Source organism: Pteropus alecto, unplaced genomic scaffold, assembly GCF_000325575.1.
Source record: "Pteropus alecto unplaced genomic scaffold, ASM32557v1 scaffold76, whole genome shotgun sequence".
Taxonomy (NCBI): Eukaryota; Metazoa; Chordata; class Mammalia; order Chiroptera; family Pteropodidae; genus Pteropus; species Pteropus alecto.
In genome coordinates, this window is record NW_006443138.1 from 22,628,385 (window position 1) to 22,648,974 (window position 20,590).

Sequence of the window (20,590 nt, forward strand, 5' to 3'; positions counted from 1 at the left end):
AAATCACTACCACAGCCATCATATTTCTTCATTTCCATTATGAATATTTTATTAAGCATCTAATAGCACATGTAAATGTTCTGGGAATGCAGAAGACACAGTTCAGGAATAAATGCACAGGTGCTATTTTTGCCTTTTAGAGGTGCACTATCTGTGGCAGACAACACAAAATAAAACACTGATCAAGGCAAATAATCAATATTCGACAAGTATTCATTGAAGATCCGTTAGGTGTCAGACACTGTCCTAAGCTTTAGGAATACAGAGATTAATAAAACTTATGCACTGCATTCCATGCAATCACGATCTAATTGTGTGATGATCATAACGAAGCAGTTTAATTAAAGGGTATGCACTATTTCACTATGTACACTTTCCTCAAGATCTCTAGCAACTTCCACCCAATTTGATACCATTGGGTATCAAATACAGTGATACCCAATGGCCAGATCTGTGCCCCTCTTCTTAGTCCACCTCACAGCAATCAGTATTTGACACAGTTAACCTTCTTGATACACCTTCAACTGATTTCTTGGACACCACTTTCTTTGTTATCTTCTTTACAACCTTCTCTTTCTTATTCTCCTTTGCCTCCTTCTTTTTCTCTTAATGTTGAGTGTCCCAGGGCTCAGTTCTGGATTCTCCTCTCTTCTCTCTATATATCCTTTACTTGCTATCTCATGGCTTTTAATGATATCTATATAGACGAATGATTCCCAAATTCATTTTTATAACCCTTTCCATCACATAGGCTTCTTAGTAATCTTTCCAACTGACTATTGCCTTCGACTGCCTACTGGACAAACAAAACAGTCCAAGTTTAGCAGATCAAAAACAGAATGTCTGATTTACCCAAATACTCAAATTCACTTCTTTCTGGTGTTTCTATCTGAATTAAAAAGAGACCTCCATCTACCTCTCATGCAAAATGCCTATAAGTCATTCTTGATGACTCTCTTTTCTCCTAATCACCATGTAAAATCTATTAGCAATCTTTTTGGTACTACAGTCAAAATATATCATGATCAGTACAATCAGTACACTGTTTCTTACTAATTCTCTTGCTGCAGGCATCATCTACTCAATATGTACACCACCTAGAACATAGTAGATGTGCAATAAGAGTAAATAAATACATGCATGAAGTACAAGAGTAACATACGGATAGTGTTTGTTCTCACCATATATGGACATGGTATTGTGAAGTAGGGAAGGCTATAGGATGAAAATTCCAGGTAAGGTAGGATTAAGGAAGCAATCTAGTCTCCTTTGATCAATACTTGAGGGCTGGGGTAGCTGTCCAAATGCCAAAAGTAATCTTTCAATATAAACCCTCAACTTGAAAAGTAGTAAAGACACGTTCTGCTATAAAACAGCTCTTTTCAAAAAGTTGCAGGAAAACCAGGAAAGCTGATGTTAACAGTTATGAGTTTTTTGTTTGTTTGTTTACTGTTTATCCTGCCCTATCTCTCCTTATTGTGAATTTCATTCTGATAAGATAAAAGTTATTTTCCTTCCTTCTTGGGTGTTTTGGAGAAACATTATTTTTACTCTCACTTGCCAGAGAAAATGCTTCTTTTTCCTCCAGAAAGTAAATATGGTTTTTAGCTTTAAAATGTCTTTTTAGAAAAATTCCCTGGAAGTTTAATACACTTGTACCAAAAAAGCAAATATCTTTATGTATCTTGTCACTTACATAGGAAATAATAAAACTCCCTCATTTCTTAGAAGCCTATGACTTGGTGTTCAATATTAAAAATTTTATTTTGAAGGAAATTGTGTATCCAAATTACTTTTATTTTCTGCATAGTGCTACAATCAATTTTCAAGCTGTACTATTAAAAACTTTTTTTCTCCTTTTAAAACCTTTCTTCATTTTACTTCATTTTCCTGGTTTGAGACATTTTAGCTGCGCTTTGCTTTGATTACCAGGTTGGAGCTTTCAGGAGTACTTTACAAAGGTATTAAAATTAGCTGGAGAGCAAGGTTTGTCTGAGTTAAAAAGGTTCTTTTAATTAGCCTCCCCCAAGTGACCTACTCAAATTGCTTAAAAAAAAAAAAAAAGTTCTGGGCACACCTGGCAACTATCTGATTGGAAACAGTTCCTCTTGGGGAGTGCCTGTCGGGAAGGTTAGTCCTGGGGCTGATTGCTCAACCTTTTCTCTTCTGAACAGCTCCTGTGCTTCTTATCTGAAGTAAATTCTTACCAAATTAGGGAAGGTTAAATGAGGTGAAGGAAGGTGGTTTAGTGATGGCAGAAAGAAACAGAACGTCTTTAAATCCTCCCCCAAAACTCATCATTTAATCTCTTTCTTCTTCCATAGATGTCATAACAAAAGTAATAATAGCATCAGCCACTGAAAATCATTCTGTTAAGTAGTTACTATTATATACACATTCTGTAACTAAAGAACTCAAGGTTCAGGTTAGAGATGTAATTTCATCAAAGTAAACAACTGGGAAACAGTAGAACTGAACTTTTAACTCTAGTCTGTTTGACTCTTAAGCCCACTGAAACAAATAGGGCCCTTATTCCTTCTTCCGCTTGTTCTCATCCTTCTTTATCATGACAGAGCCCACACCTAGACCCTGTTTTTCTTTCAGAAGTCTTTAGGGGCATAGGACAGAGTCATTTTGCTTTCTAATGGGTTTTAGGTAAGCCATCTAAATACAGAATATGCTAAGGACAGGCCTGGCTACCCAATTATAGTCTCCTTTTAGCTTTGGCTAGAGAGAAATCTCCAGAGCGAGTGTTAAACTTGGTCACCCACGCTACTTCCTTTCTTGGCTGAGAGTCAGACAGAGCAAATTTTGGACCCGGCATAAAGTTCTTATTCAGGAAATAATAACTGCCACAACCCAAGCACTCAGTGCCTCAGCTTTGAAACTGAGTTCATGATCATTGCCCAATTTTATTGGCTTTGATAGGGTGTGGGCTTGGCTTCAAAATAAACATACCAGTTTTTCTGCTGTATTAGTAATTTATGGAATACTGCCTTTAAATTATAGTAGCAACTCTACAAATTAGTAACTCTTATGTGGAGTTTCTTTTTAAATTGAACTCTTCCCCCAAATATTTAACAAATCTAAATGAAAGAAACATCATTCACAGAATCATGGTTCTCTATCAACTATATCTTCATATTTTTTTAAAGAGTGATATTCTCTGGGAAACTTTTAAAAGTAGTTCCTTTGGAGGATGATTTGGTTCAAGTCACTGTATTTATCTCCTGTCTATTTTGTTGTCACTCCTGACATATTGTTAAGATATGTGATGTTAAATTCTTGAAAAAATAAGTTTTGATTCTTGATGAGTCTTAAACAAAGTACAATACTTTGTAATATATTGAATAATTGCAAAAATTAAGATGGAGCAATGTGAATATACATATATTTGAAAAACAACAAATAAAAACAACTAAAATTTCAAAATTGAGAGAATTAAAACTGCGGTTATTTGAAAATAAAATATGTTGAGAAGTCCATCATTCAAATATAGTTTACGTATTAACTCTAAGCACTAGTAGATGCCTCTATACACATAATTATGCCTTGAAGGAATGGAGGAATTAATATCCAACACTAGCTCTACTTTTCCATGATACACCCACAAAATAAATTTTGTTTCTTCCTAGTTGGCCTCAATGATCTCTCTCATTTCTAAAATCATAATTCTTCTGCTTATTATATGCCTGCATTCCTTCATTTCCTGACCCCTAAGAATAAATAAAATCTCTATTATTACATTTACTCCATAATGATCTTACATTTCACAATGATATATTTACCTATAATTACATATTTTTACAGCTTGATTGTATAACAATGATCCCTTGTACTGTGAGCTCTACGTGGCCAGTAATCATATGCATTTTGTTCACTAATTTATCCTCATCTCTAAGGACAACGTTAACATAGTAGGTGCTCAATAAACACTTGTTAAATAGGGACATGGCTCTTCCTGGCTGTCCTAGCAACATGGGGGTGGAGAAGAGGCTGCTGCAGTAAAACCTTTAAGCTGTCAGCTGCTCCAGAGCAGGCAAAAAAAGCTACTGGTGTTGAGCTGCACCTACTCACATTTTGAAAATCTTCATCCTGTTTAAAGGACTGACTTGTAAGTTTATTCTCCGAAACCTGTATTTTAGAATAAATCACAGTCCTCTCTATGGATCTTTCTGAAGATGAAACATATTTGCAAAAAGTATCAGAGCAAAATAATAACTGTCTGTGAATGATAAAAATTTAAAATGAGATGGAATAAAATGACGTAGATGACAGAGGCTTTGTTTATTCCTCTTGTGACCAAATCAAAGTTGTGACAGAAACATAGAACAAACAGCAAGGAAAGTTACCTGGGATCTAGATGAACAAGCCATACATCTAGGGAGAGTAATAATTAATCAACCTGCAATGGTAGAAGGTAGAAAGGAGCAAGGACACAAAGCTGCCTAGTCCCCAGTGGCTGAGTGGGACAGAGACTATGTCAGGGGCAGCCAGCAGCTGCAGATGCCTCTTCAAGGGGCGGTGTTAGTGAGTGGACTTTTGCAGTGATGGACTTGTTCGCTCTGAGCACCAGTGCTAGATTGGCTGCACCAGGGGCACCAGGGACTTATAGGGGAACACTGAGTTGTTGTAATGAGGGCCTGAGATGAGGCACTCTCCAGGGCAGAAGTACTTGTGTTATCCATTGTTCCTCTGTTGAGCCATCCCCGTCTCCCAGTGAGCAGACTCAGCACTGCCATAGCTGAGACGTCATCAAGCTGTATAACGGAGGTCACTCTGCCCAGAGGATTCCCTGAAACTCTGCCTCCCCCATCTTGGGGCCCCACCCAAGCCACATCCAGGTGTGTCTTTGGTGACTCCGGTGCTCATTGCTGAGCCATCTCCAAGACTCACACTGGTGACAGCTGGCCTAGGCTTCTGGCATAGCCTCTTCAGACAACTATAAGCACAACATCTGTGGATTGCTTGCTGAATCTTAACAGGTGGCCTTGAAGGGACACAGGGTGGGACTAAACTTGGCCTGCAGCTGAATCCTCTCAGGACTGTGCTACCTACTACACAAAGCCGTGCTAATAAGACCGGGAGCTTAGGAACTTCACTTAGTATATAGAAACAGACTCAGAAAGGCAGCCAAAATGGGAAGACAAAGAAGCAGAAACCATATGAGAGAACAGAACAGAGATCCAAGAATAATGGAGTCAAACAATCGAACAGATGCAGAGTTCAAAACGCTGATCATAAAGATGCTCAATGAACTTATGGGAAATGTAGATGAATTCAGTGAGAACTTTAACAAAAGATTAAAAACATAAAAATGGAAATGAAAATTATAAAATTACCAGTCAGAAATGAAGAACACATTATCTGAGATGAAGAGTATATTAGAGGGAATCAACAGAATGGATAAAGAAGAGGATTTGACCACCAATGTAGAGGATGGGGAAGCCAAGGATGCTCAATTAGAATGGCAAGAAAATAGAAGCCAAGACTATAATAATAATTTAAGGAGCATATGGGACACAATTAAATGTAAAAATATCTATATTATAGGGTTAACTAAAGGAAAACAAGAAATGAAGAGCTATTTGAAGAAATAGTGATGGAAATCTTACCTCACCTGGTGAAAGAAATAGACATACAACCCCAGGAAGTTCAGAGAGTCCCAAAAAAGATGAATTCAAAGAGACCCACAACAAGATACATCATAATTAAGATGCCAAAGGTTAAATACAAAGAGAGAATCTTAAAAGCAGCAAGAGAAAGCAGTTAGTTACCTACAAGAAAGCACACATAGGACTGGCAGGTGATTTCTCAAAAGAAACTATGCAGGACAGAAAGGTTTGGCACAAAATATTTGATGTGATGAAGACCCAAGATCTACAACCAAGAATACTTTATCCAGCAAAGCTATCATTTAGAGTTGAAAGACAGATGAAGAGCTTCCCAGACAAAAATAAGCTAAAGGAATTCATCACAACCTAGCCAGTATTACAGGAAATGTTGGAGGGACTGCTTTATGAAGAAAAAAAACAGGTATCAAAAACGGGAATAAAGAATGGTAATAACTACATTCCTATCAACAAATACCTCGAATGGAAAAGAGTTAAGTGCTCCAACAACAGGATAGAGTGGCTGAGTGGATAAGAAAACAAGGCCACTACATATGCTGCCTACATGAGACTTGCTTCAGATTAAAAGACACACACAGACTAAAAGGAAGGAGATGGAAAAAAATATTGCCTTGATGGACCTAGAGGGTAGTATGCTGAATGAAATGGGTCAGATCAAGGAAGAAAGATATCACATGATTTCATGTACATGTGAAATCTAAAGAACAAAATAAACAATAATAACAACAAAAGTGGAAATAAACTCACAGATAACAGAGAATATTTTGAGGGCTACTAGATGGAAAGGGAGTTGGGAGATGGCAAAAAAAGGACAAAGGTATTAAGAAGTACAAATGAATAGTTACAAAATAGGCATGGGGATATAAAGTGTAGTATAAAGAAAATAGTTAATAATATAATAAATATGTAAGTGGGATGAAGGATACTAGATTTAGTGGGGTAATCACTGCAAATTATGTGGATCTCTGAGCACCATGCTGTACAACTGAAATTAATATATTACTGTATGCCAACTATAATTGAAAAAAACCTCATCGAATTGTCCAATGTAAATATGAGCAACTATTTGTCTGTTATATTTCGATAAAGCCAGAAAAAGAATTAAAATAAAATTAAAAACAAAACAAAAACAAAACACTTCTTAAATAAATCAATTAACCAATGAAGGAAAGAATGTAGTTATGGTTTGTTTATTTTTATTACCTCCTACTAGACTGTGAATACAATGTATTTCAAAAATTAATTAAACAAATACTTAGTGACCACCTAGTATGTTTCAGACACTGTTTTAGGCTCTAATAATAAAATAATAAATGCAATCATATGTAGCTCCTATCCTCATGTAGTTCATAGATGTGGAGTTGGGATGGAGACATAGATATTAAGGGATCTTGTAAATAAATATTAAGCAGACAATGATTGAAACTATAAAGAAAAAGCATAGGGCTCTATACGAGAGAATAGTGGAAGGTCTGCTTCAGATTCCAGGGTCGAGGTGACTTTTCTTTAGCACATTTCATATAAGTTGATATTTTTGTGATTTTTTATGTATAGTTTTTATACTTTGCATATCTAACTTATATGAATATAGAGATAACAGTGTATACCTCTTTGACTTCTGCAGAGCTTGAAATTCAGTGCTGTATATATGAAAAGCACTCATTATATTTTTAGCAATTGGTTGGAAATATAGTCTTTTCAAATTCTTAAAAACTTAAGGCGTAAGTAAGAGGCTAGAGAAATTTCTGCTTGTAGACTGCTAATAGCTGAGCTTGGTGAGTAATCCAAGTCACAGGAGATTATTTTAAAACCAAATCTCTTAGGACCTAAGGATAGCTTCGCTGGATTTATTTCAAGTCAGCACATTACCCGTTGTCTAAATGAACTGTGTTATTTCCTGTTCTTGATGTTCATAAACTCTTAAAAGCAGTAACTATTCTCCTACGTTAATTTCAAGAGACTCTTGAAAATAGAATCTTTTGGAGTTTTCTTTAAGAGAAGAACTGTATTTTAGGGAAGGGTTGATATAAGAAACTGAAAATAATCATTTGTTAGATTTTCTTTCCTTCTTTCTGTATCATGTGTTCAGCTGAAATTTACTTCTAGACACACTGGCCAAGACCAATACTAGTCCCAGAGAAATAAGAACATAATGATAAAAAGAGTTGATTAGAAGGTAAGAGATTCTGGATAGAGAAATCAGGGACGGGTTTTTCTGTACAGAATTAATCCTTTGTCTGCCTGTCTTGGGAAAAGGAATATATTTCACCACCCCTTAGTCATATCTAGATTCTGTTGCTATAGTGTAAATATGTTTTAAGTAGTTAATAGGAATAAAATAGCTTGCAGTTCTGGTTCTTTATTTTCCTTTTGTAGTTTAAGTGCCTGGATATTGAGAAATTTGCATCTCATTAGCTGGTCAACAAAGACTGAAGTCCACAAAGATTTTGGATTCTTCTTGAAATTAAGGTTATTAGACATTTTTTTCTTTGGAAGGTTTAATTGGATAGCGATTTGTAATATTATTGCTTACAAATATAGTAATGTAGGATATACACATAAATATTTATTAATGTATTATTTATTAACTGTAATTTCTCTACTAGAAAAATCAGAGTGAAAATATTTCTCTGGGTATTTCGAATGCTGTAAGATGGGGGAAAATTTTTTATTCTCAAGGTTGGGAATAGATATCAGCAATTCCGGATAGACTTCTAAATCCAGATGACCTAGTTATTTTATTTCAGGGCAACGGACAGATGGTGAGTGTTCTCTGTCTCTCTGGCATTAATGTACACTCTGTCACCATCAGACTTAACGGTGGCAGATGGCAGTTGTATTTGCAAACATTCAGTTCTCTCCCCTAGTTCTTCCCTTAGGACTGAGAAAGGTCCGGCCATGACTTATAGCTGAGTCACACTGTGGCCACCTCTCCACAGAATTTCAAACCACCGGAAGCCCTTAGTAATGTTGGCTTTCCGGTTCACTCATGGCAAGAAGCACAGCTGGGTCTCTTCAAAGGCTTGTGGTAGATATTATGGTCTCAGTGTTAAATTGCTCAGGTTCAGTGGCACTCCAGGTCCAGCTTGAGCATTTCTATGGAATAGCTGTTTTTTTCTTACTCCCTTGTAGAGCAGTGCTTGGTTATACAAAGGCAGCCTTTCTTGGTCTCTGATGGATTTTCTGGATAGAAAAGCAACCAGCCATATTTAGCAGAGTTTTGTCCAGCAATGAACAACTTAACTCCCTTGTTGATCTTTATAGAATCAAAGCATCACTGTGAATAAAAAAAAAAAAAATTAAGTAAGGTCTCCCTTTTCGAGAATCAAGTGAGAATATGTTACAGATGTGCTTGTATTTGTATTTCTACAAAGAACTTAGTGACATTCTAATTGCTGTACATCTAGAATAAGACTAATGCTTAATTTATGAACCAACTCTCTCTAAAATCATCCTAGTAGAGTCAATTGAGACTGTAAAAATGCTGTCCTGGGAGATTAAGAAAGTTTCAGAGAACCTAAAAGCTATCCTATGTTTTATAGGAATTTATAGCATTAAGCAAGTAATACAAGTAAAAGAATATAAGTAAGGGATTTATTAAACCATTTGTTCCTGTTTTAAGTGCACAAACTTTTTTAGTATGCAGGATGTTAAAGATTTAACTTTTTAAGTATCCCCTTTCAATTTTTTAAAGACTTATTTTTATTTTTTTTTAATGCAGTTTTAGGTCCATAGCAAAATTGAGAAGAAACTGCAGAGATTTCCCATATAACCCCTGCTCCGACACATGCATAGCTTCACCCATTATCAACATCTCCCATCAGTGTGGTATATTTGTTAAAATAGGTGAACCTACATTGACACGTGGTAATCACCCAAAGTCTGTCATTTACATAGAGTTCACTCTTGGTGGTGTACATTTTATGGGCTTGGACAAATGTATCTATCTATATCATACCGAGTATTTTCACTGCCCTAAAAATCCTCTCCGTTCTTCCTAGTCACTTCTCCCTCACTCCTAATCCCTGGCAATCACTGATTTTTTTATAGTCTCCATAGTTTTGCTTTTTCCAGAATGTCACATGCTTGGCATCATACAGTATGTAGACTTGTCAGATTGATTTCTTTGACCCTTTCAACTTTGATAATTCTTATTCCTGAACTGATCATAGATATGCAAAGTCCAATCGAGAAATATGTGATTTATAATATAAATTGCATGTGTTTCATAATGTAAATTTGCTATCGTCAGAGCTATAAACCATGCCAGAAAAGACTTTTTGTAATTTATCTCTGAGTTAGGAATTGGAGAACAAGCAACGTTAGTGGTTTATTATTTATTGCCACCTGAAATATGTATTTAGTATAAAATTCTTTTGATATTATTCACGGTGACTATTTACTAGATGATATAAAATGCTTAATAGTAAGCCAAAGTCTCTTTTGGGCTCAGGCCTTGCATTGTTGATGAGTGATACACAACTATTTTAGTAGTTCAAATAGTAGTTGCCTCATTGGTTACATTGCTTAGGGTACATTATAGTCTGTGTATTAGCTTTCAAGAACAAATAGTTGCCTTAAATGTGTTGGCAGTATATCAAGATAATTTAGAACATAGTGATGAGATTTAAAAAATGAGGAACACAGGATATATAATTGAGAGCAGACAGTCTTTTAAGGTTTAGGCTCATAAATATATTGATTAGCATATAATATATTTAAAAGAATGATAGAATAATCTAATCTGATAGATGATTTCTTTATTTCTAGTGATTCTTAAATATCTTTTTAAAATTAGGCTAGGAAACTAGCAAGTGCATCTGGGTTGCTTTTACACATATTTGACTTGATATTGGCCTATAATATTCCTTTAAGCAGAATTTTGATAGGAGATCTCTGAAAAAACTAAATTTAAAGGAAAATTCGGCTTAGATGACTTGTTAAATACAAATACAGAATGCCCTATAGTTTAATGATTGCTGAAGACTATAACTTAAATATATTCTGATATTTTGAAAGGACAAGTTCTTGTTTTGCTTTATTTTATTTTATTTCGTTTTGTTTCTGAATTATTCATACAATTGCCTTAATACTCTGCTGTGGTTTGCTATAAAGGCCTAAGTTTATTTGTGTTAATCTCATGCGAATATACCAAATTTTTTTTTTTTTTCTGTTGGCTTTGGAAGTGTGTTTGAAATTTATAAATACTTAAATATATAGAATCATTGAATTTTACAGTAAGTGTAGACTCTGAATTCTTTTTAATATGGTAAATCTCAGAGAGTTTGGGACTTAATCAAAGTCACAAACTTAGAATCAAGCTGCACTAGAATCTACATCTTTAATAGTCAATGAATAAAGCTATTCTTGGTATTGATACAACTAAACATTAAAATGAGCTGTCCACAGAATTCTAGTGAATAAAAGCTACCTCAAATGGCTGTCTACACAGACAAATTTACAAAATCCTCAATATCGATATAAAATTCAATGGCAAGAAAATTCTACCAGAGTCTGAAAGTCTCGCCTGTCATCAAAAACTTTATAAAAAATAGATACTAATACTTTAAGCCACTGTTTGCTCTTATATATAAGATATATCTTATATCATTGAGTAATTCTTTTATTGAATAAGAGTAAAAGATTCTTGTGTGAATCCTGGAAAGTGTTTTAGGAATAGGGAAAATAAGCAGGAGCTCTAACTTTCGAAAGACAAGATATTTAAAGGCAAACTTTTATAACTTTGTAGCTTTCCTCGCTCCTAGCTAGGATCTATAGTGGGTGAGTAAATGAATCAAATAAATTGTTTATGAAGTACATAATATAATATTGCAGGTACTCTGTTAAATGCTTTTTGTTACATTATTCCATTTGATTTTTATAACAACACCCTGAGATAGGGACTGTGTTTCACTCCCATGTTATAAGTGGGATGATAGAAGTATAGAGAAATTAGGAACTTTACCTAATATCATGTGACTGATTTACAAAGCTTATATTTTAGTTCAAGTTCATCTGAAGCTGAAGGTTCTGCTTATAACCACAGCTCCACAGTTGTTGTTTTACAGGCAGAGAAAATAAAATATGTGTAGGAAGGCATGCCATCTAAGGGCCTGGTGAGTTTCAGAAGGTGATGTTTGTGATGTAGCTGTGTTGAAGCCAGCTGGAAACTGCTCTCAAGAACTGATTGTTAAATATTCAGAAATTTTACAGGCTGGTTGTTAAACTATTGATAGCATAAAATCAGCTATGGTGGACATGTTCATACCACAGAAATCAGCAAATGCTATAAATCACGGCTTTGTTTTCACGAAGTAGGTTTTCCAGCATAACGCTAACTACTAGAATACTGGAGTTAGAGCATAGAATGTATGAAGACAAAATAGTGAGAGAAGAAGCTAGAGACATACATTAAGATCAGCTTAGGTAAATATGAGTATTGTCAGATTTTTGAAATGCAAATCTAATTATGTCTCCCATCTATCTATAGCTGTCCATTGACTGCCTACTGAAATAAGATCTAAATTTTATATCCTGGAGAATGACCTGGGCTTTCCTCTTCACCCCATCTCTTCAGTTTTCTCCCTCTCTTGTTCCCGTTCTCCCATCAAGCTACAGCCACTCTGGTCAACTATTTCAAATTCTTAATAAGCCAAGCTCTTCCCAAATTTTGTTCTCCACGTAGTTCCCTTTGCTTACTCCTGTAGTTTTTGCATACCAGTTTTCAGGTCTCGGTTTAAATGCCACTTTCTGAAAAGGCTTTTCTTGGTTTCCAAATCGAAAGTAGCTGCCCATCTCTCTCTGCCACATCAGCCTATTTTACACTCTGCTTAGAACGTAATGGTGTGGCCCAGGGGTTAAACGCTGAGCCTCTGAAGCTAGACTGCTGAGGCTCATTATTACTTCACCACTTATTAGCTGTGGGACTTTATGCAAGTTGCTTATCACCATGACTCAATTTCCTATTTGAAAAGTGGAATGTAATTATTTCCTTTTCATGGGGTTTCTGTGGGAATTAATACATGTGAAAGAACACAAACTGCATAAGAGAAAGAACAGTGATTGGCCCATAATAGTATTAAAAATATTTTAGAAATTCTTATCACCGATAACTGATACTTGCTAATTTGTTGTCCAATTTTTTCAAGTAGAATGCAAGTTCAGTGGGAGCAGGCATCTTCCCCATCACAGATTTCTAGAACAGTATCTGGCACATGGTAGAAAATGGGGCAGGGGGAAGAGGAGTGACAATGGTCTGATCAGGGTTTCTTGTTTGCCTTTCTGACTTCTGTCAGCAATCTGAGAATAGTAGGAACAAGTATAGATGTGCGAACCAGCCCTTGTGGGTTGAAACGAAAGTAAGAGGTTTAAAGGAGCACACTTCATCTCCAGTCCACGATGGCTATTCAGTAATGTGGAGTCAGTAATGTCAGATCTTTCATTTATCCAGAGAAGTCAGTTTTTGGCATGAAATCTCCCAAGGTTTTAATGTTTATAAGTGACCTTTGGCCAAACAAATCATGTCTTCAGGCTGAACTTGGCCAGGGTGACACCTGTTTCCAACCTGCAATCTTGAATTTGATCTCTGGGTATTTGATTGTGAGGTCAGTGTCCTCTGCCCATCGTCTGACACCTTGAAAGCAAATTAGTTGATGACCACATTCTGCAGTGACATTTTCCTGAGTTTCCATACGTGGTATCTTCTACTCACCAAACACATTCTCCCTGAGATAGTACCCTTTGGTTTCAAATCCTGTTCCCTAGGTTTAACAGATTATTCACTGGAGAGTTACATGGCTCACACCTAGATGGGGTGAGGGGTACACCATGAATGGGAGGATAAGCAATTTGAGTCTTTTGTTTAAAGGTTTATTATTGAAGAAAAATGCATCCTAAAGAAAAGGACTTTAATTTGCCATTTCTTCCCTCACTCATTCTTCCTTTCCTCTGCCCCATAGTGAAATTAGTATGATGATTGTCGAAAGTCGAAAGTTTGCTCTGAGTAACTGTTAGAAAGTTACTATGACAGTAATGCCTTCCCAATGCACCTTATTTTCTTCATATCAGCATTCGGCTGGAGAAGAGAAATAATCTAGAATAGCGGTCTCCAAGATTTTTTGATTGTATGTGCCCTTAATCAATAAAAAATTAAATATGTATTATGGTCAGAGTGTTTGTGGCACCCTAAAATTCATGTTGAAATCTTGACTCCTAAAGTGATGGTATTAGGAAGTGGCACCTTTGGGATTTGATTGCATCATTAGGGCAGAGCCCTCATAAATGGGACTAGTGCCCTTATAAAAGAGGCCTCTTTCACCATGTGAGGTTAAAACAAAAAGACAGTTTAAGAAGCTGGCCCTCACCAGACCTTGAAAAAGTGCCATTGCCTTGATCTTGGACTTCCCAGTCTCCATAACTGTGAGATATATGTTTGTTGTTTGTAAGCTACCCAGTTTATAGTATTTTGTTATAGCAGCCCGAATGGCCATATATCTCCATATATGTATATTTATTTATTTATTATTTTATATTTAATCTGGTATTCTAGTGTATTATATACATTTTTAAATGCACATAAAATATTAATTTAAAATATTGAGGTAAAAATAATGAGATAATTTTCATTATTTTTTATACTTCATGGAAATTACCAAGTGTATTTCATGGGATAGACACACCCTTGGTCTAAGAACACATCAACCTTTAAAGAGGATGCTTTACCAGACTGGGTGAGTGAGTGGCTGCCTTGGTCTGTTCTTTGTCAGTTTTGCATTGGAATGCTGTTCAGGACGGAAGTGCTCTGGCATGGACACAGTCTGGAGCTTCATCCCACAGCACAACTGCTGGGAATTGCAGCAGGACCCTTGGGTCAAACAGTTGCTTGTTAAACCTTAGCCCAAAAACCAGTAGCTTATGTCTCTCTTCACTTTGGATTTCTCTTTTCATTGTATCAGGGTTGTGAAGATCACCATAAACATAAAATGATGGCAGGTGTATACAAGTCTCACTTAGGGCTGAAAAGGTGCATGTCAATTTCAAAACACCGAATCTGCTGTCCTCAGACAATCTGAAGACTTGTGCTCACTGTTAATGCGTTCATTTAACCACAGTGCCCATTTTCTGGCTCCCCCATTTCTTATGGGAAGAAGGGAGTTTGATTGGCACTTCTCAATATTATCAGGGTATTTGTTGTATTCTTTGGATTACATAGTTTATAATCTCTGACCTAAACCATGATACCAGGAATGAAGTCAGAAGCTGCAGTATCTGAGGCCTCATCTTTCTCCCCAAAGCTCAAGGGCAGATTTATTTTAACAGCTGTTCACTACCTGATCGCAATTACAAGACATGTGCAAAGGTCAAGGAGAAAGAGCTAAACGGCACATCTGTTCCGTCACAGGGCCACATTTCTAGGAAGCTGGAGAAACAAAACAGTCTATTGTAAAAAATCCCAACACTAATTTTAAGCATGATTTAACTGTAATTGTAAAAGAACGTATCCGCCTTCTTTCTTCTTAACATTCCTTTTCTCAGGAATGCAGTTATATAGTGAGCCATTATGTCTGTTAGATAATTTTTCAAATGCTGGCAAAAAGCCAACTGGATTTTTTTATTTTATGAACATTTTTTCAACCATCTAATTTTATGTTAATCACCGAAAACTTTATTTCTGTTATGTGCCATTCTACAGTCCTGAGTGCTCTCCTGTCTTGTTTTCATTCAAAATGTGTTCTTTAGCCTCAGCATTTTTCAAATTAAATTTCATTAACTGAAATCATCCTCTTTCTAAAATAGGAAAGCATCCTGACTTGGACAAAGCTAAACTATGCATTCCTCTTAGTGAACTGTCAAACCTAATCCTTAATATCCTTGCTGCTACAGTCTTAATTCCTCAACAACAACTGTGCCTGCATGTGCTATGCGAAGAGACAGCTGGTTGAAGTGTCACATTTTGACAAATGTTCTCAATGGTTCAGTGTCAGCCTGGGGAGACATAACAATTGGCATTCCATAGAGGTTACTTCTTGGGCCAGTTAACGTATTAATCAGTGGCTTGAATACTGGAAAGAAAATAAGCTTAGTGTGTCTGTGACAGACATTAATGTGTATGACGGGAATAGACCCAGTTCCTGAGCTGCTCTCTCTTCCTTATAATCTTTATATCACTTGGAGAAGCTGTGGATGAGTTTATTTAAAGAAATGGAAATTCAAGTAACAAATGACTTTGCCACCTAAATCGATTAAGTCGTTTTTAGGCAGAGAAATGCCTCCTAGCAGACTCTACGTACATTCTAGACTGACATATTTATCTTCTCTTTGCTTTCATGGGACCAAAGCATCTTGATTGTTTACTCTCATTCCTGGTTGCTTCTGTCTGTAACTCGGCCTAGGTTTTCAACAGCTCCACAACTGTACTTTTTGAAGCAGAATTTCATTTGGGCTTTTTAAGGATTTAAGGCAATAGAAGGTATTTTTAAAATTCCAAATAATAGGAATGATTAAAAGCTAGAAAAACTTTTTCAAATTTTTAATTTTTCAATTACAATTGACGTTCCATATTTTTTATATTAGTTTCAGATGTACAGCATAGCTGTTAGGTATTAGAAACACTCCTAAAAGTAATACTAATAATAGGTTTTCTGGTCTAAATTAAAATGCAAATGGAGCGAAGTCAGTCTAAAATTCCCCATCCTAACTCATTCCCTTTCTCTTAGTCTGAAAGTGAGACTGGCCAAGTCCAGAGTCTAGGCTAATCTCTTCAGAATCCAAGCTCATTAGATTCCCACTGGCCCAATGAGATGCTATTTCTTTTCCAGTTAGGCTTCCTGGTCTTTTCTTTGTACCTTCTCTTTTTCTCTGAATCCCAAACCTATTGTCTTTCCATCACAATTACTCTTGGCTCCCCTGTGTCTTTTCCTTCTTCCTGGCAACTTAAAAGAGAAAGATCATCAAGGATCCCTTCTCTGAACTTCGAGGCATTCTGTACTGACCTAAAAATGATCTATTTTTGTTTTTTGGAATTCTTACCTTCTCCTCTCTCAATATTTATTTCATTTTACTTATTTACTAGATAACCATTGAGGCTTATTCTTTCAGCCTCTTATGGTGCTCTAAATATATTCAAAGTCTTAATTCCCTATTGGGCATGAGACCTGAGGATTCCTCCATCTAGGTGTTAGCCTCTCTGTGTTATTTCTGCTCCCATTAGGCTGCAGAAAGCAAAATTCCATCCAACCTTGTTTTTTAAAATAATTATACCTTTAATAGGCCCAAGCACTAATATTTTATTATATTTTATCTTACTTTTATATTTATATTTTATTTTATTTATTTTATTTTTGTATTTGAGGGAAACTTTAAGTGTGCAGAAACTGCACCTTTGTGGAGTCCTTGAAATACCCTCTTTTCAAATTACAGTTTCCCCTTGAACAATGTGTGGGTTAGTGATACCTACCTCCAAGCAGTCAAAAGTCTTCATGTAACTTTTGACTCCTTGAAAACTTCACTAATAGCCTACTGTTGACCAAAAAGCCTTATTGATAACATAAGTCGATTAAGACATATTTTGTATGTTATATATATTACATACTGTATTCTTATAATAAAGTAAACAGAGAGGATATTATTAAGAAAATCATAAGGAAAATACATTTATAATATTTTTTGGAAAAAAAAACAACCAACTTTCTATAAGTGGATCCATGCAGTTCAAACCCATGTTGTTCAAGAATAAACTGTATTAGGAAACTTCCATTGTTCTTTCTTGACTGTGTCTATATCCCTCATTTTTTCTTGTATTCCCCTCTTTTCTCCCAAAAGTAATTTTTCAGAATCTTATGATTATTTTAAAATATCAAATGTGATAAACATGACTAGTACTCACAAATATCCAGTTCTCCTTCCCATTCCTGTTTAGGGGAGAGTGTACTTCCCAGCCTCCTTTAGGTAGGCAGGACCTGCAGGCCATCTCTGGCCAATGAAACGTGCATGGGTATGATGTGCGAACTTCAAGCTGAGACAATGAAAAGCTTCTGAGGTTCTCTAATCTGTCTTTTCTTCTATTATGACCACCATGCTCGGAATGTGTAATGTGATTATATGAAAGAGAACTGTTCTGTTGATGCTCATTGCACATATAGTGTGAGGGAGAAGTAAACTTTTGCTATGTGAAGTAACTGATACTTCAGGGTTAATTTGTTACTGAGGAATAACCTAGTTTATCCCAATTAGCAAAGCCACCACATCACGAATAGGCCAGAACAATAATAATATTGTTTTCACTGGGAGAAGGGGGACAGGATTCCCCAGAGTGTAACAAAATGATTTATCTATTTCAGTACTCATAAACTGTGGAAATTATTTTTTTTAGGCAAGATGACATTTTGAGTTATTAAACTTGGACTAATGTAGAAACATTATTTTTAGCATCTAAGGGTGCAAATTCCTTTTTTTTAATGTTTGTTTGAAAATTAGATTTCTTTTCATAGTACTGTTTTCTGTGAAACTATTGTTTTACTACCTTGTATTTCTAAAACTTTATATCTAAGGAGGCGATTGACTGTTTAGAGCTCTAAGCATAGCTGAGCTTCATAGCTTCAGACCCATATATCGGTTCAACTGTGGCATCTACAAAAGACTTCAGTGCCAATGAATCCCATTATGTCTGGAGTGCTTTGCCTCCAGAACCTGCCTTTACTGCCTTGCTTGTTCTTCACTCCAGAGGCTTTTCTTGGTGTCTGTTCTCTGGACTCCACCCTCCAATTTAGACCTAGTGTTTTGACTACTTGCTTCCCACACCCTCATCTGGGACCTGGGCGTCAATCCCTCTTTGTTCTTCAGCCAAAAGCTTATTTCCCCTCCCCCATTCCCACACTTAATTTCAGCTCATGGAACTGTAGAGCCCAGGCTCCCCACATTCCTAGGAAGAGAGGTCAGCAATAGGAGGTCATACAAAACAGTATGAAGCTCTTGTGGATAGTAATAAAAATTATGTTTGTGTGTGACTTCAGGAAATCAATCTCATTGCTTCAAACTTTTTCATGATTCTTAATTATTTCTAAGCTTTCTGGTTGTAGTTTTACTTCTTAACAGAATTGTGATCTATCATGTGTAAATGTGTTGATATTCCAATGATGAGATAGAGCAGATAGAGAAAGGTTAGGCTGCAAAATGTTTTATAAAGAAGAACCATTTTCTTATTTTCCAGATACGTCAGGGAGGCACAGCTGGAAAGAGAATCTGGGTTTTTATCTAAATCTTGTGTTTTTATTTGCCTTGGCAGCCTCATTCTGAAGATTTTGAGTTGTTGAGAGGAGGCAGCACTCTGGCCTGAGCTTCTGTGCAAGGTAGTACTTCAATAGCAGAGCTGTGAACAACTCATACACACTTTAAACACTGTCTAGTTTATTTAAATTACTCTGTAATTCCCATACAAAAAAGGGATGATACTCACAAAATGTACTTCAACATTTCTTACATATCCACTTCAATCAGTACAACTTTGCTGAAATGAATTTTCTCATTTTCAGAGCTTACATGATGATGGCTGCCAATATTTCTGTAAGAAGTAAAAAATAAATTTATCAGAGTAATTTCTCTGACTGTGTAATTACTCATTTGTTCTTTTCTCCTCTGCCCTAAATATTCCCCAATTATTGAAAGATAAATCAAGATTTGTAATTTATTTTTCACTTATTATTATTATTATTATTAATTATAAATTTTTGATCCTTTACTATTTTCTTTTCCTCCGGTTATATAAAATCAATGACTTCTAGAGAAGGCTCTCGATGATTTCAAGAATGTTAATCAGTATCATATCTTAATTTACATTTCTCTTACATTCAAAAATTTTCTCCATTAGGGAATAATTATTATGCAAAATACAATAGGTTTAATGTGATCCAGATCACATCCAGAGCTTGCTATAAATGGGGAGATTGTTAAATTTGGAAAAGGCGTGTCTTCTCTTGACAGCCATCTAGCCTCATTCCTCTTCTAGTTTTATATTTGTCTTTTCCAGCTCCTTCTGGTTTTCCCTTGTGTTACTTGATTGTCATTGATCTATTGATTCTGGGAAGGCAGTGTTATCTCCTTGATATTTGTTTGAAATCATAATGCTCTTCAAACATATATTTCAACATAGCATGTTAAGTTGAGATTGCATTATCTATGAAATTGTTTGATACCCAGATCGAAAATGTCAAACTTTAAAAGTCAATCTTGAAAGGAAGGAAAAAATTTAAAATCATCTTTTAATAATATTGTTGATAACTCTTATTATGAGGGCTCCACCATTGTGGCCTAATTACCTCTCAAAATCTCCATCTTCAAATACCATCACATTGAGGATTAGAGTTTCAACATATGAATTTTAGAGGACATAAATATTCAGTCCATAGGAGTAGAGGAATTTTATTACATGAAAGAGTTAAAAGACTGACATTTTCTAAATAAAAATGAAAAGGAAAAATATTATAAACAAGACTAGAATTCAAGTGTAACTGGGAAAATATAAGTATATGAAATTAACTAGATAATTAGATTTCATTAGAATCTCTTTATTTTACCTCAATAAAATAGAAGTATACATTAAAAATTATCCTTCTCAAACATATTCAAAATATTAAAATTGTTTTTAATGTCACTTTTGCTAGGTAAATGAAACTGCAAAAAAATATTATTGCTATTTTTCTATCGCAAGAAAACCTCTCCAGTTAGATACATTAACAATATATGAGAGAAATATGAAACAGAAAAATGACATCAGATCTTGAAATAAATGTCTCAAATCTAATGACTGATTTTTAAAAATATGAATTTTAGTGGTTCATTGGTGACTTCACAGAATGCTTCATTTGTAAAAACCTTACATGATGCTAAATTCAAAATAGAGTGAAAATGTCTCAATTCACTTTCTTTAAAAATCATTTAAAACTTAAACTTGTTTGTTTCTC